This window comes from Podarcis muralis, chromosome 5 (genome assembly GCF_964188315.1).
Source record: "Podarcis muralis chromosome 5, rPodMur119.hap1.1, whole genome shotgun sequence".
In the NCBI taxonomy this organism is placed as follows: domain Eukaryota; kingdom Metazoa; phylum Chordata; class Lepidosauria; order Squamata; family Lacertidae; genus Podarcis; species Podarcis muralis.
The window spans coordinates 88,390,981-88,408,541 of NC_135659.1; the positions used below are offsets into that span (position 1 = coordinate 88,390,981).

Here is a 17,561-nt window from a genome sequence, read left to right on the forward strand (position 1 = left end):
ATTCAGGACCAGGGAATCCTCCACACCTGCCCGCCTCCTGTCCCCCAAAAACAGTACTTCTGTCTTGTCAGGATTCAACCTCAATCTGTTAGCCGCCATCCATCCTCCAACCGCCTCCAGACACTCACACAGGACCTGTGAGTGCTGCGGCAGCGGGAGGCCCCATTAGCTAAAGTGGTGCTTCAGGTTAAGAACAGTTCCAGGTTAAGAACGGACCTCCGGAACGAATTAAGTACTTAACCCGAGGTAACTCTGTACTGAATGCCACATAACCATGAGAGGGCAAGATAAAGTTCACCCTGTTATGCAAGGACAAAGGCTTGCACAAGGAAACTTCCCTTTGTTTCCTGCATGAGCCGAATGGCCTCCTCAGATCTTCTCTGGAGGGTTAGGAGAACCCCCAGAACCGAATTAGTGGGTGCCCAGGGTGGAGGAGAGGGGTTCTGTTGCACAAGCTTAAAGGAGCAAGCTATTTAGCAGTTGGACAATCTGATTTAAATGAAATGGGGGGAGGGGTCAGATTTGGGGAGCTGGCCAAGTGCAGGAAAAAAGGGAAATGCAGTGAGACCCAGAGTTAGGCTTGCCATACGTCAGGAAAATTCCTGACATGTCCTGGTTTTGGGGTGTAAAAATGGCACCCAAGAATTGTAGAGTTGGAAGGGATCACAAGGGTCATCTAGTCCAGCCCCCCTGCAATGCAGGAATCTTTTGCCCAACGTGGGGCTGGAACCCGCGATCCTGAGATTTGAGTCTCATGCTCTACCGACTGAGCTATGTCCTGCTTGTGTTGAAGAAGGAGAAAAAATCCATAAATGATTGACTAGCCAAGAAATGATAGGAAAAAGAATATATAAGTCAGACTGTGCTCAGTTTGTATTACTGATACCCTTGTGGTTGGCATTATTCCCTAGGAACAAAGCATTCCTATTCCTCTGCCCTTGCCCCTGCTCCTGGAGCCCATACAAACCCGCCTTGCGGTGGTTCATTTTTGACAACTGTAGCCCAAGGCAATGCAAATCTTGTCTCAAATCAATTCGCCACACATTTCTCAAATCATGACACTTCATAAGATCTCGGATTCCCCCTACGGGCAACCTTTTGAATAAGGCAGTGAACCAGAGCAAAGGGGTGAATAAGAGCAATGCATTGATGAGTTCCTAAAAGGAGTCTCTGTTTACTTTGGGGCAAACAGAAGTTGCAGTTCCGCCTCAGTCAAAGGATGCACACCCGAGTCTTCTGCATAGCTGTTAAAATGTCTCCCTCCCCTTGCCCTTGCCAAAGGCTCTTGAGATCATCACAGTTCACGGGCTGAACTACAACTCCCAATGAACAACAACTCCTAGCATCCCATACATGTTGACTAGGGCCGGTGGTAGTCCAGCAACATCTGCAGCGCCGCAGACAACAAGTCTGTTCTCCTCGGTCTTCTGGATACGGTGCCATTTCCCGGAAGAACACAGACCTGAGACAGAAAGGGGTTGCCAGAAAGGCCTCCTGTCAACTTGGCTGGGAGGTGGTGATTAACAAAATGAGGACCCTGTGAGAAATCCAGCCTTTGAGGGGGCGACGGCTTTCCAAACTGCCAGCCCTGAGGCGAAAGAGGTTCATGAAGGGAGCTGAATTGGTGGCAATGGGTTTCCTTGCAAGGCAAGCCAAAGCAAAGAGTGTGTGCGTCTCTCTCTCTCTCTCTCTCTCTCTCTCTCTCTCTCTCTCTCTCTCTCTGTGTGTGTGTGTGTGTGTGTGTGTGAGAGAGAGAGAGAGAGAGAGAGAGTAGCTGTACACACACCTTACATGTAATGCACCAAGAATCCTAGGAATTGTAGCCTGTTAATTTCTGTAGCCAGGAATTGTAGCTCTGTGAAGGGTAAACGACAGGATTTTTTGGGTGGCTGGGGGGGAAAGACATGTACTTTAAATGTGCCTTAATTGTACAGGTGGATGTGCAGCCTGTGTCAGGGGCAGCATTAGAAGTTGGCATCATTGGGCACCTGGCAATGTTCACAACCCAGTGTGGGGCTCAGTGCCTGTTAAGTTGTGGGTGAACATATCAGACGACACAGTGATTCTTCAAACAGCTCTTGTTTATTCAGAGGCCAGAACAGAACTGAGCTGAAGGGCTCAGTCAGCCTGCTTATATAGAGCTTATATAGAGTTACTGTAGCAACTTTCTAAAACTATCCAATCACTGAACGTCACTTTCGATCCTTCATTTGCATAACTATCTACAGTATCCCCCAGCTGGCCCAGGGTGAGAACTTCAGTACATAACAGTGCCCATCCCTGGAGCCTCCTGGCATTGCCGCTTGCCACTCCTTCACCAAGGGAGAACAGTAAAAAGGAAGACCCATCACCTCTAGGATGTCCTCTCTCTGGGAGATATAGTAGCTGCCATGGTCTCTCCTCCTGCTCCCAAATAAGTGGAAAGAGCTGTAGCTCAGTGGGAGAGCATCTGCTTGGCATGTATAAGGTCCCAGGCTCAGTCCCCAGCATCTCCAGGTAAGGGTGAGAAGGATTTCTGCCTGAAACAGTGCAAAGCTGCTGCCAGTCACTGTGTAGACAATGTTGGGCTAGAAGATAGACCTGCCTAAGGCAGTTTCCTGGGTTGTTAATGGCCAGCAGTGACTGGACAAGGTGGGTGTACAGCAGGTCCGTTCAAGGAGGGGCCTCCACTCAAAGCATCTTTCCCAATTCAGACCTGGGCCAGCCTGCAGTTGGCACAGGGACCAAGTCTAGCTCACCTCCCACCAAAGCCACCTTGATGTTGTGTCAGGAGCCGGAGTCAGGTGTAGGTCAGTGGTGGGGGAGAAAACCCACTGTGTCAATGAAGTTCACAGAAACCAAAAACAGCAACTCTTCCCAATGTGGCAGTTGCGAGGCGCGAAAGTCCTCAGCAGCCTAAGTCCCCTCCTCTCCAGTGTTTTCCCCAAGCAATCGGAGACTGCATCTGTGTTGCAACCATTCTCTCCTCTGCTGTTTTCATTTCTCTGCCTCATCTCCGCCTCCTGGCTCCCCTCCTCTCCAGCCGCTGAGTCTGGACTGCCCTCTGTCACAGCCTCTTCCCCCTCACTAAACCCTGTTCCCTCTTCACCTCCTCTTCCCAGTCCTGAATATCCTGGTTTTGGTAATGCTCTTCCTAGTCCTTGCCTTGCTGACAAGCAGTCTGGGGTGTGGCAAATCATTTGCCCACTGTATTTTTTTTTGGGGGGGGGGAATTTGCATCTTCTAGGGGAATGAATCCTCTCCTCTGTTAATTTTGTGAGAATCCCCTTTTTTCATTTCTGTTTGAGTGGCTATAAAACACAAGTCAGTTTTGTTTGGTGGATTATTCTCAGATAGGATCAAATTTTCCACTGGGCCTCCTTGCAGAGTGCCTCCCCGGCTGCCGTTTTAAAACTTTTATTATCGATTGCAAAAGCCAAATAAACTTTTTAAGGTTGGCGTGCGGTCCTGCTCTGATTGTAATAATAACAATGCTAATATATTTCTTTTTAAAACCTGTGATAAATATTGAACCTTTTCCTTGTGAAAATAGTGTTTGGATTTATGGTCAGCTGATCTCTGGGTGAATGCCACGCAGTGCAGATAAAGGCAAGCAGTCTGACTTCTCCTTTCCTCCGAGGTGTTCAAGCCAGTGTATATCGTTCTCTCCCTCTCCGTTTTATCCTTACAGCAACCCTATGAGGTAGGCTAGGCCCAGAAACTGTGGCTGGCTCAAGGTCACCCAGTGAGCTTTGTGGCTGAGCAGGGATTTGAACCCTTCTCTTCCATGCCCTAGTCCAACACACTAACCACTATGCAGTACTGCTGCAAGTATCTCTTTAGGCATATTGATCAAATAGCATCTGAACTAACAGCTGCAGCCAAGGATCCCTGGAACAAGGAAAGCAGGGCAGGTGTCCACTTCATTTACATACCAAAATTATATTGGCCTTACGCTTCAACGCCATGCTTTCTCCCACAAGGAATCCTGGGAATTATAGCTTGATGAGGTGCTCTGCCAAAACACAGTGGTACCTCGGGTTAAGTACTTAATTCATTCCGGAGGTCCGTTCTTAACCTGAAGCACCATTTTAGCTAATGGGGCCTCCCGCTGCTGCCGCACCGCCGGAGCACGATTTCTGTTCTCATCCTGAAGCAAAGTTCTTAACCCGAGGTACTATTTCTGGGTTAGCGGAATCTGTAAACTGAAGCGTCTGTAACCCGAGGTACCACTGTAGCTGTGCTTCACAGAACTACATTTTCCATAGTCACTGGGGAGAGGGAATGGGTGCTTAGACTAGTTTTACCTATAGTGTACCTATGGAAGTGGGGTTCCTCCCCCAATGCGGCATGTTTACTCTGCCTCTAACACCCCTCTGGAGTGTAGGGTACAAATGGGGAGCTGTCTACTTCCAGATGTTGTTGGACAACAGCTCCCGTCAGTCCCTGATGGGATTCACTGGTCAGGGATGATGGGATTTGTACTCCAGTGCAGGGCCGCAGATTTCCTCTGCATGTCTGTTGTTAAGGCATCGCTAGAGACATTTGTGGTGGCATTCTGACCCACCTGTTGCTGTTGCAATCTATGTAGCGGTCCAGAGCGCTCGCAGGCTCACAGAGAACAGGCGAACAGGTATTGTCCCCACCCTCCTCTCTACAGTGGTACCTCGGGTTACAGACGCTTCAGGTTACAGACCCCGCTAACCCAGAAATAGTACCTCGGGTTAAGAACTTTGCTTCAGGATGAGAACAGAAATCGTGTGGTGGCAGCGGGAGGCCCCATTAGCTAAAGTGGTACCTCAGGTTAAGAACAGTTTCAGGTTAAGAACGGACCTACAGAACGAATTAAGTTCTTAACCCGAGGTACCACTGTATCTCACCTTGGGTTGTGGGCCCAGTGAGACTTACTCTGGATACCGGGCCCCTAGGGGCAGGTTTGCTGCCTCCCTGCCAGAGTGCTCTGCCGAAGTCTTTCATATAAGTGAATTACTGCTAGCAAATGGGGTACACTCTAGTGAAGGAGGGGCAGGAGAGGAAGTGTGGCGTAGTGGTTAGAAGAAAGAGCCTTGACATTGCCAACCCAGTGTGGTGTAGTGGTTAGAGTGCTGCACTAGGACCCGACAGGCCAGGGTTCAAACCCCCGCGCCGCCATGAAGCTCACTGGGTGACCTTGGGCCAGTCACTGCCTCCCAGCCTGACCTACCTCACAGGGTTGTTTTTTGGATTTAAGGGAGGAGGGGTGAACCATGTACACTGACCTGAGCTCATTGGACAAGAAGGGGGGATCCAAATGCGATCAGCCAATCGTCAGAAGATGACACTGAAATCTCTGTATTATAGGGGGTTCTTTAATTCCTGCCATTACGGTTCATTATCTCCTGCAATTAACGGTACGTTCCAAACATAGAGGAGGGTTGCAAAAAAGAAAATAAGTACAGGCAGAACTTTCTTCTGTAAACCCAGATATGAGCAGAGTGTTTTTTCGCTCCCCCTTCAACTTATCATTTCTTCATGCAAATATTATGGGATGATAACGTGTCATAGCCTTGAATGTTTTTGCGCTGGGCAGCCAAACATCTCTTCCTTGTTTGGAGCAGGAGCAGGGCCGCTGTGCAGGAAAACAGGACTGCTGACGGCGGCTCGCAAGAGTGGACTATAGATAGCTCAGGACAAAATAGCATTCCTCAGCAGAAGCTGACCAGACCAACCGTTCCTCAGGAGGAGTAATGATAAGTATTGCAGCAGTGCCACCAAGTGTCGGGACAGTTGAATGTCTCTCACGAGCTGCTACAAGAAAATAAAAACCTCAGGGAGAGCTCACTTAGAAGAATGTCACGCTGGGCTGGTGATTCGCATGTGAAATTATGAGAGAGGGAGAGAACTGTTTCTTCCTCCCCCCACCCCCCCAAATATGTGCTTATGGGATCAAGATGCCCCGTTATTCATTTTAAAGTACAGTAGCTTACATGCATTTAGCTTGTGCACATTCAGCTTTGCACTTATGGCTAAATAAATAAATAAATAAATAAATAAATGGGGGAAATGACTCTGGCAATCCCCCTGGCCATTGAACCTAATGCATTTGGACTAGTGGCGATTTTGGCTTTAGGCGCGATCCGCGGAACGTAAACCCTGTGTAAGTTGCAGACTTGCTGTAGTTAAACTTACATAGTTGTTGTTGTTTAGTCGTTTAGTCGTGTCTGACTCTTCGTGACCCCGTGGACCAGAGCACGCCAGGCACTCCTGTCTTCTACTGCCTCCCGCAGTTTAGTCAAACTCATGCTGGTAGCGTCGAGAATACTGTCCAACCATCTCGTCCTCTGTCGTCCCCTTCTCCTTGGGCCCTCCATCTTTCCCAACATCAGGGTCTTTTCCAGGGAGTCTTCTCTTCTCATGAGGTGGCCAAAGTATTGGAGCCTCAGCTTCACGATCTGTCCTTCCAGTGAGCACTCAGGGCTGATTTCCTTAAGAATGGAGAGGTTTGTTCTTCTTGCAGTCCATGGGACTTTCAAGAGTCTCCTCCAGCACCGTAATTCAAAAGCATCAATTCTTCGGGGCGATCAGCCTTCTAGGTGTTTATCTGCTGGGATAGTTTGTGTGTTGCCTTTGGCAACCCGATGCCCTCCAGATGTTTTGGGCTTTGTCTGCCAGGAGCCCCAGCTGGCACAGAAGAGACAACAGAAGAAACTGGAGGTTGGGGGGGGCAGGGATAAATGGGAAGAAAAATGTGTTTATTTTGTGTTGCTATTTCTCTTCAAGAAGAAAAGCAGAGAGCCCCAACCAGGTAAAAGTTCCTCTTTCAATCAACTTAGCACCACCAGTGATTACCTGTCTTCCTTTGCTGCGTACTGCTTATGAAAACCATACCTGCTGCCTTCCAGGCATTTTGAGTGGGGTTGGTCACCCCGATGCGTTGCAAGCATTCCTCCTGTTACCCAGAGCAAGCATCCCGTCTCTCCCATGTATAGCAGACCCTTCCTTCTGCCTTGTGATTTCTGGCCTGCAGCATTCTTCTGTCTGCTTCTTTATGGCCAAGCCTAGAGTGAAACCAGCTTGGTTTATGCTAGAAGCAAAGCTCCGTCAGCACTGCAGAAATGATTAAGAACCTGCATACATCAACGGCCCAGTGCAGGCCTAACGTTGTTGATTCTTAACCATGGTTAAGGAAGCAGGAGTGGGCCACAAGCTCCTTTCTCTTGTCCCCACCCTCACCCCGGGACATAGGTTTTCTGTCCATTTCTTTCTTGGCAAATATAGCCATGGTTCAACATTATACTAACCATGGTTAACCTTTCCCAGGATTTCGTACTTGAGGAGGAATTTGTTTAGCGTTAACCATGGTTTAGCCTTGGCACAAGTGAAGCCTTTAACCACGGAGAAGGATGAACAGAGCAGGGAGTGGGGATTTGAGCTGGAGAGGAGAGGGAGCCCCCAGAGCCTCTAGCCTTCTTCTGATCTTCTAACCATGGTTTGGAGTTTGGCAGAGTTGTATCGGCATCAAGCCAAAAAGAGCTCGCTTGTAGTGGCCAAGCTGGGAGTTTTTGGGTTCGAATCTTGCCTAGGCGGCTATCATCTTCAGGCAATTCTGTGTGCAGTTCTGTCCTCCTTTACAGGGTTGTTGTTGTTAAGGATTCCTGGGATTAGGTATCTGAAGTATTGGTTGCAAAAGGAGTGGTTTTATAAGCCACTTTGAGAGCTTCTCAGGATTATAAAGCGGAGTGTAAGCATTCCAAGCAAGCAAAGTGTTACATAACAGGGATGCTAGCCTCTGGGCCAACGCTCTCCTGTCAGTTTTATCTACAGCACCTGCCTGATTCTGATGGCAATCACAGAATATTAAAGCAGGCATGGTGTTGGGATGGATGGAGATGTTTAAACCTGCCTGCCCAGCCCAGCACCTTGATGGAGATGTGCATTGCCTCCACCCCACTTATCAGACCGAGCATCTGATGAACAGGAAGCGCGGCCCACCCCATCCCTTAGCAGACCTCCACAGATAGCTGCAGAGGGAGGGAAAGATGTGTGCACACTCACTATTAGCCACTGGTATGGCATGCAGCCCCTGGAGAGGGTGGGCCAGAAAAAGGTAAAATGCACAGTATTTTGCTCTATAAAATGTTATGTTGCTATTGAACCCCATAATAAAACCCACATTAAAAAAAAACCAAATTATGAGAGCAGCAGGCGTACAACAACAACAGCAGCAGCAGCAACAACAACAACAACAACAATAATAATAATAATAATAATTTTTTATTTATACCCCGCCCTCCCCAGCCAAGGCCGGGCTCAGAGCGGCTTACAAGCAATAATAAAAACAAGATGAATGATTACAACTTAAAAACAAAAATAAAATACAACATTAAAATAATGGAACATTAAAATATTAAAATGTAGCCTCATTGCAGGAGGAGAAGGAAAAGAAAAAAGAAAGAGAGGGAGGGAGGGAATCAAATTGGCTCCAAGCCAAAGGCCAGGCGGAACAACTCTGTCTTACAGGCCCTGCGGAAAGAAATCAGATCCTGCAGGGTTCTGGTCTCATGAGGCAGAGCGTTCCACCAGGCCGGGGCCAGAGTTGAAAAGGCCCTGGCTCTGGTTGAAGCCAATCTAACTTCCTTAGGGCCTGGGACCACTAGGGTGTTGTTATTTATGGACCTTGAGGCTCTCTGTGGGGCATACCAGGAGAGGCGGTCCCGTAGGTACGAGGGTCCTAGGCCGTGAAGGGCTTTAAAGGTCAAAAGCAGCACCTTAAATCTGACCCTGTACTTCACCGGGAGCCAGTGCAGCTTGAAAAGCACTGGGTGAATATGCTCCCATGGCAAAAACAATCTTAAACTGCAGCGTGAGGATTAAGACCAATTTGATATGTGTGGGTGTGCGCATTGGTAGTTGTTTGTCACTTGACTTAACGTGCCCAGCCAAGATTGAAAACCTCATGTTCACATCCAGTCACCCCATCACCCTTAATTCCACGGTAAAATATTCCAAAACGGTTTAGACAAGCTCCCGCATTTCAGGGCTAAAAATAGGCCTGAGCACTCCAGGTGATCTGCAACTAATTGGTGTTTGCTGCTTGTGCCAATTAAGCGCGGGTTATAATGCAGCCCCTGACTCAACTAGTTGCCGTTAGCTTTCAGAGAAGGAAGGTGTTCCCGTTTTAATTAATCTGCTTGAGATGCGGCTTTGCCACATGACGACGCAAGCATCCGGGGTCACTTCTGTGTGGGGAAACTGTGCGGACACGTGTGTGTTTGTGTGCGACACACACATCGATTTTAGGTGTGGAACATCCTGCTACAAGAATGCACCAGCAGGTAAGGGCCTTTTTTTAAAATCACAGAGTGCGGTGTATGTGCTTTGGGAAATCTTCCTTGGTAAAACCAACCCTTTTGGACAACAGTTGGATCCTGAATGCCTTGGTACTCGGACGTTTTGGCTCCCGAACGCTGCAAACCCGGAAGTGAGTGTTCTGGTTTGCGAACGTTCTTTGGAACCCGAACATCCGACGGGGCTTCCACGGCTTCCGATTGGCTGCAGGAGCTTGCTGCAGCCAATCGGCAGCCGTGCTTTGGTTTCTGAATTTGGAAGTCGAACTGTACGGACATCCGGAACGGATTCCGTTCAACTTCAGAGATACGACTGCCGTTGGATCTCAAAATACCATGCCCTAAACCATGGCTAGGCTGACTGGGGGCTGGTAGGAATTGTAGCCCAAGGTATCTGGAGGTCACAGGGCTGGTGAAGACAGCAAGTTGGATTGTCATTGCAACATGATCAACGATTAAGGCGCTCCCAGAATGCACATTGGTGCTTCTTTGGAGATCAAGGGAGATCTGTGCATCTCGGGGCTTTGGATGGGATGCACATGGGTGGTGTAAAGGAAGTGTGAGCCACTCACACTTTGTTGTTGTGTTCTGCCTGATGCTTCCCTGTGTCTGCATTTGCTCACCCTCTTGATGATCGCATTCCCGAGTTAGTAGCTCCTTTGTACTGTCTGTCTCTTCCGCTTCTTCTGAAAACAGCCTATAGCAAGGGTGGAGAACCTCTGGCCCTCCGAAGACTACATCTCCCATCATCCCTAGCCATTGGCTATGCTGGCTTCACCTGATGAGAGTTGTAGTCCAAAAATATCTGGAGGGTCAGGGGTTCCCCTTCCTTGGCCTACAGGAATATCGGGAGTTGCCTCCTTCCAGCAACTCCTGTAGCCAAGGTGGTGCCACATGTATTGTTCTGCTTTCCTTGGACCACATCAGCGTAGCTGAGAGCGGGGTCTTGTCATCCGGCAGCCCAGGGCCCCCATACACACTGCCCAGGCTTGCACCTCAGGGAGGTCACTTCCGTGCTACTTACATAGCGATTTGACTTCACCCCCAGAGGGGCACTCCATTGCCTGTCAAGACTGACTGGTGCCTGTAGAAGCAGAGCATAGCCCTAATGGCTAGGAGCCCTTGATATCTCTCTCCTCCACAAATTTGTCTAATCCTTTCTCAAAGACATTTAGGCTGGTGCCCATCACTGCCTCCAGTGGCAGTGAGTTCCATCGTTTAATCAGTCACTGCCCAAAGGAGTACGGTGGTACCTTGGAAGTCGAACTGAATCCGTTCTGGAAGTCTGTTCGACTTCCAAAATGTTTGGAAATCAAGGCACCAGCTCCTGCAGCCAATTGGAAGCTGCGTCGGACGTTCAGGTTCCAAAGAACATTCGCAAACTGGAACACTCACTTCCTGGTTTGCTGTGTTCGGGAGCCAAAACGTTTGACTTGCAAGGTGTTTGGGATCCAAGGTACGACTGTACTTTCTTTAATCTGCCCTGAATTTTCCAACACTCAGTGGATGTCCCCAAATTCTGGTGTTATGAAAGATGGAGAAAAACTTTCTCGGCTCGCTTTCTCTGTGCCATGTGTAATTTTATGAACTTCTGCCCTGTCACCTCGTTCTCATCTTTTCTCCAAAAAGTCCCAAACGCTGTCGTCTTTCCTCACAGGCGAGTCTCTCCACGAGAGGACCCACCTTCAGTCCTATAAAATCCAGTAGGAAGCGGTGCTTCAGCAGAAGGGAATCGAGGCCGAGGATGGCTGGGTGGCCCCTTTAAATGCAGCATGAGCTCAGGTAGATGGAACGCAAGGGAGCCCTCCCCTTCCCCATTGCCCAGCCCGCTCCAGGGCATGTCCGGCCAGTTATAAATGGATCATGAGTTGCTATTTTTAGCCCAAGAGAGGATTGTAAATATAAAAGGGTATAAAGTGCAAAACGTAGCAACAGTGGTGTTTGTTTGCTTCATTTCCCTCCCGTCCCCCTTCTTGGCAGGAATGCGCTCGGAGGGAAGGATGAAAGCTGGAGTGAAAGGAGATTTGTTGGGTGATCAAAAGAGGACTTTGCACCCTGCACAACTTCCCCATCCTAAGCCCGCAAGCGGCCTGGGACGGTGTAGGGTGGGGAAAAGGGGACGGTTTGTTTTTCCTGTATTGTTTGGAGAAAGTAGCTTGCCAACTCTGATGCAAGGTGGAATTCATTTAGTTTCTGGGTTTTTTAAAACAAAAACAACAACAAACCTCCAAGGGAAGGGGGGAGTTCTGTTTGTGAGAGGGGAGTACAAGGGGCCAGCTTGGGGTGGGGGGAGATGGAGAAAGGGAGAGCGAGAAACTGGCGGGTAGAAGGGAAAGGGGGAAAAGATGGAGAGTCAATAGTTCTAAAGCAGGAGAGAAGGGTTCAGTGCCTCCTGTTATGTGCCTATTAATCTAGATTAGGGGCCAGCAACTGGATGCCCACAGGCAGCTGCCCCAAGGCAGCTGGTATTTCTTGGGTCAAATTTGACCAGTAAACTCAGTGTGAAAGCAAATGGATCCTTTTTTCCCATTTAGATGCTTAGCCCTTGCTCTGAAATTGGGCTCGGGAGAAAATTGGTTCTGTTTGTTTCTAGCTGAAGTTGGCTGCAAACAGCCCTGATTGCCTCTAGGTCAGTAACGTCACTAACCCTCTCATCGCATTCTCCGTGGAGCAATTTTTAAACATTTTGAGATTTTTTTTTTCAATGCTTTGAGAATAAGTCCTTCTAGATTTAGCAGTATAGAAATTTGTGTTTTGTTTTTTTTTGCATCTAAAATTTTTTTGATTCTGCTTTTATAAAGAGAGAGATAAATGCAGTGCTTTTTTATAAAAAAAATGTTTAGGGGTACTCTCGTTTTGACTCAAGAAAATCACCATTTTATAGTTCAAATCGGGAAAAATAAATGCAGTAAATGGACGGAAGTACAAAGATTCACAAAATGTTTAGGGGTTTGTGTACCCCTGCATCCCCCCAGAAAAAAAGCACTGGATAAATGCATATGGAATTGAATTTTGCATTTGTGCAACAAATTGAATATAGTTGCATGCTTTAACACTTGAAATAAGGCAGCTGCCCTTTCTGAAGCATGTGGAAGGGGAAAGTCATGCTACTGAGTTTTGGCATTTGAATTGCTGGCCGATATGTCTATCCGGCACAGCGAAAATGGAAGCCCTTGGCTCAAGCTGTGGGAGAAAAAAACAAAGTGAGTCCCGATTTGCATTTATATTTGCATGCACCCAGTTCTTGCTCAGTCTTGGTATTAGAAATTTTACTGTGGAAGTTCTCCTTCACATTACAAATGTCTCTACATTTGCTTTCTCTGCACCGCTGAGCTTCAAGTAACATACACAACGCGAGAAACATAGATGGCATTCATGCCATGCGTGACTATCCCCACAAAATCCTGGGAACTATAGTCTGCTCCTCACAGAGCTACAATTCCAAGCACCCTTAACAAACTAGGGTTCCCAGGTTTCTCTAAACATATGCCATACCTGCTCTAACTGTAGCTCCTCCTCTTCTTCAATCACTCGTAAGATTGTCTTCCATAAAAATGGTTTTAACAATGAGTCCGTAAGTGACTGTGGAGGCCAATTCTGGATCCACACGTCCTTCCACAGTGGGGACATTGGTTTCCAGGTGGGAGTTGATCACGGTGTGGATTTGCCAAGCGTTCCTTCCTCCTAGCACGTTTCTTCTAAATGTATGGACCCAGGTGGACCTAGTCCATTGGCATGTCTAGTTCAGCAGTACAGTGGTGCCTCGCAAGACAAAATTAATTCGTTCCACGAGTTTTGTCGTCTTGCGATTTTTTTCGTCTTGCGAAGCACGGTGTTGGGAAAGTTTTGGAAAAGCTTCAAAAACCTCAAAAAGCTTCAAAAACCTCAAAAAGCTTTAAAAACCTCAAAAAAGGCTACCACACCGCGTTCTATGAGTTGCTCCTCGAAGTCAAGTCGCAACTGTATTAACGGTGTTAAGAAAAAGTAAACAAACTTGCAAGACGTTTCCGTCTTGCGAAGCAAGCCCATAGGGAAAATCGTCTTGCGAAGCAGCTCAAAAAACAAAAAACCCTTTCGTCTAGCGAGTTTTTTGTCTTGCGAGGCATTCGTCTTGCGAGGCACCACTGTAGCTCTGTACGTCGTGCAATGGGCAAATGCGTCTAGCTGTTAACCTGAAGACTGGTGGTTTGAGCCCACCTGTGGGCAGGATTCCTGCATTGGAGGGGTTGGACCAGATGACATTTGAGGTGCCCTCCAACTCTACAATTCTGTGATCCTATGTTTTCAGGATATTTCCCAGCCAGAGAGGGAGCCTGGGCCCTTCTGCATTCCAAGCAAGGTGCTCGGCTGCTAAACCTTCAGCCCTTAAGCCTTGCAAGTAGAAAACACAGTTATTGTTGTTGTTGTTGTTGCTGCTGCTGCTGCTAATGCTGCTATTAAGGCAGCTGGGTGACCAGGTTTCTGAGTGGGGGGGAAATCCATCCCTGCCTAAATTGGATTTAAGAAATCCGGTTTCAGCTATTGTCACTATATGTGGGAAGACGGACACCCCCTTTTTCAAGGGGGCTCGTTTCCATTCCTGAGGCTGAAGGGATTCTGACGTGGCAGGGAGAAGAAGCGCCTTCCTCGGATCCCCATTTCAGAGGCCGTGTGAGAGGAAAGCGATGTTTAGGTGTGGGGAAAGTATTTCTGAGGGGGTGGAACTGGAATTGTGGTTTGTTTGGCCGAGGCATTGTAAGGAAAATATGCATGAATGTCCGAGAAAGAGAGAGCAGCTAGTATGTATTGTTGAGGGGCTGGGAGGGGCTGTGTACACAACATGCCTTCGAAGGACGGAATTTCCCCCCCCAAATAATCCTTAAAGGTGCTGGGAATTGTAGCTCTGTGACTGATACTACTACCCAGCATTCGTTGGGGGAAAGCAATGTCCTCGCAGTGTCTATGCAGACATTATGCGATGGAGAGTCGAGAGAGGAAGAGACTCTAGATCTCTGGGTTGCGGGTTCGAGCCCCAGGTTGGGCAAAATATTCCTTTATCGCAGCAGGTTGGACTAGATGTCCCTGACGGTCCCTTCCAACTCTGGTTAAGAGTTAAGTCAGGCCTTGCCAGCCTGGTGCCTTCCACGTCTTTTGGACTGAGGCTGATGGGAGTTGTAGTCCCAAAATGCCCTGAGGGCTTCAGTTTGGCAAAGGCTGAGTTAAGCCAAGTTTCTGTGGGATACTGGGGAGGCCTGTCATGTGAGAAACGGATTAGAAGAAAAGGGAGAGGTGTTTTTTTTAGGGGGGGGGACAGGAGGGAGGGATGCGTGACTGGGAGAGTTTATGTGGGAGAGGGAGAAGAGGAACAGCGAGTTGCCTGGGTGAGGTCAGAGTTCAGCAGTTGTTAAATAGAAAAAGCACACACACACACACACCCCGCTGGTGTTTCTAAAAATAGCAAGAGCTGGTTTAAAAATAGCAGCTGTTGAAAATAAATGTGTGGTACTTTTGTGAAACTCCCCAGGGAACGCTTTCCCTTCTGATCCAGTCCTCTCCTCATCCACGGTCCTGCTGTAGGAGGGGGTCTCCCCTCCCTCCCAAAGGCAAGAACCCCCTTTCTGTCAAATTAAACAGGCTCAATTGAGGCATTGTACACGGCAGGGAGAAAAGTCGAGGCTTAAAAAGAAAGAAATCTTTTCTTCCTCCCCCAACCCCTCTACTTTGGTTTAATTTGTTTTTGAGCTACCGAAGGGGATATACAGATAGGTTTGGTCGGTTTTGTTCTACTTTAGATCTTCTTGCCGGGAAAGATGCTACTTACTGATAGTACATTTCAGATAGGCTTGGGGGTTGTTACTTTATTTTATTTTATTTTATTTAAAAAGAAGAATTGTTTTTAAATATTTTCTTGGCTTTTATTAGGACCAGCTTGGAATATCATTTCCCTTCTCCCAATGTTTCAACTGCGGGAGAATAAGAAGGGGAAATGGTAGTAAATCTTTTGCAGGATTTGGTTTGCAGACTGGCTTTCTGAGGGAAACCTTGAACCTTCTCCATCTTCTGATTTCAAAAAAGGGTATGGGAAAGAAAAGAAAAACACACAACCCTGTGTATTTAAGGGGGTTCAGAGAAGAAAGGAGATCTGCTTGCGTGTGGAAGAGAGGGAATGAAACTTTCAGCACTCTCTCTGAGTTTCTGAAGCCAGCCGACTGGGCAGTTAGAAAATGGCAGAGAGACCTTATTGAAACCCCTTTTTAGAATAACAGGGTTGACCGGCCCCCTCCCTTATAGGGAGAGGGAACAGTCAATCACAGAAGAGTAATCTTATTATTTTTTAAGTGAGATATGGGTGGAATTAGAAGTGAGGAAACTTGATAGGGCAAGCTTGTGGGGGGAGAAGGGGGGGTTGTTAAGAGGCTTGGGGAAAGGGCTGTCACTACGTCTTGGCAGAGAGGTGCAGAGATTTGCAGAGACCTGACTGTTTCCCTCCCCTCTTTCCCCCCAGTTTAGGAGGCAAACCGGGTGCTTATTTTGACTGGGCTAGATAAGCGAGGCAAAAACATGCAGGGCTCGGGCAAATAGACACGCTCCTAATTATTATAGCAGCTCGGTAAAGGGGGTGAGAAATTGCTTTTGGGGTTTGGGGAGGGGCTTCTCCTTCCTAAGTTTTGCACAAGGAATATCTTGAGCATGGCAACTTGCCTTCCAGACACCCAGTTTGTGGGAGGCATTTAAGCAACTTGGAAGTTTTGCGTTTCGTTTCGTCTCCATGTTGACTTTTCAAGGCATCCCGCTTCCTAAGCTACCCCAAGCACTTCAGCTAGAAAATAAAACAATATAATGACAGCTTTGGAGAACAGAGAGAACACAGACCCCCCACACCGCCTCTGAATTACTGTGCTCATAACTCTTTTCTTTCCTATTTACTGAGACCCGCAGGTCTTTCTCGAGATGTTTGAGTCCTGGCATCTTATTTCGTTTCTAGGGTTTCTCAAGTAATAAGAACTTTTCCCAGCCTGATGTAATAATAATCAACAAGAGAGTGTGTGAGAAATTCCAGACAACATATTCCTAGGAATATTCTGAAAATGTTCATAGTGCTGTGGTTTGGGTTGAAAAACAAACGAAAATGAAGAGAGGGTTTTTCTCCCCCTTCAAAGGCATTCCTGTTAGCAATGCTTAATATTCACTGGATTTTAAAACTGTATTGTATTGCTAAAACCTAATCCCAGATGAACTTGCTTCCAAGTTAGTATGCCGAAAAATGCAGCTTTAAGACAGAAGGATGAAGTAGCGAGTGTCAGCATTTAAAGAGATTAATTATTTGATTATTAGTTGCATGATTATTTCTTTTTACTTTTGCTTTCGAAGAGAATTCCTATGCTTGTTTCCATAGATTTTTTAAAAAAGGTTATACATACAAAGACCAGTAAATCATTTCATTACATGCAGAATAAATTGGGGGGGGGGGTGTTTGTATTTTTATATTCAGGAGGAAGAACATACACAATTATGTATGTTATTTTTCTTAAATTGCAGCAAGCAGCCCCTTGGAACTCCTGCATTCAGTTCTTGCTAATAAAATGCAGAGATTTACGTTGATGAATCCAAGCTGAACATTCCTTTGTTAAAAAGAAGGAAAGGGAAAGAGAGAAAATATAATTGCTATCATGGAAAGGTATAATAGTCTTTCCCCCTTGGCACAAGAAGCAAAAGAAAGGGATGGGTGGTTGTGAGCTGGATGAAGTCTTTCTGCTCATTTAATAATCAACTCATATTAAGAATAAATGACTATTTAATGGACACCTGAACAACATTTTGCACACCTGTAATTATTTGCAGACTACATCTGTATACACATCTGAAGCTACTTAATGGTACCAGGGCTTCTCCAGAAAATATCATTCAAACTTTTTAAAAACAAACTTGTTCAAACTTTTTTTAAAAGTAGCTACTGTTATTGTTGAGGAAACAGAGAGTCATGTACAAAAAATTAATATATTTATGGCACTTATGCAAAAATAAAATGAGTCATTGTCTTAAAAATATATTTGTTATTCAGCCCAATCCTGTAGATGTTTATTCGGCAGTAAGTCTCATTTTGTCCGGTGAGCCCTACTCCCAAGTAAGTGTGAAGAACATTGCAGCCTGTGAGTCAGGGCAAATTTCAGGTTTCCAAAGAATTAGACATTCTTCCCCTTCCATACTCACCTATCCTTGGGGAATTCTGTGTGAGGTTCTGGATTTCATTTTGCAACATCTTTTCTATGACATGCA

The 17,561-nt window shown here is 46.8% G+C and overlaps 1 protein-coding gene across 3 annotated transcripts in view; it reads left to right on the top strand.

Moving 5' to 3' along the window:
• GNAS (GNAS complex locus) overlaps positions 1–17,561 on the top strand; it is a 177,016-nt gene that overhangs the window by 19,172 nt on the left and 140,283 nt on the right. The window contains exon 1 of one of the 3 annotated variants that reach the window (XM_077929321.1): positions 14,868–14,887. The exons of the other annotated variants lie outside the window; for them this stretch is intronic. The gene's annotated coding sequence lies outside the window, so the exon portion shown is untranslated. Of the gene's footprint in view, positions 1–14,867; positions 14,888–17,561 lie in introns of those variants that run through there. 3 annotated transcript variants of the gene reach the window in all.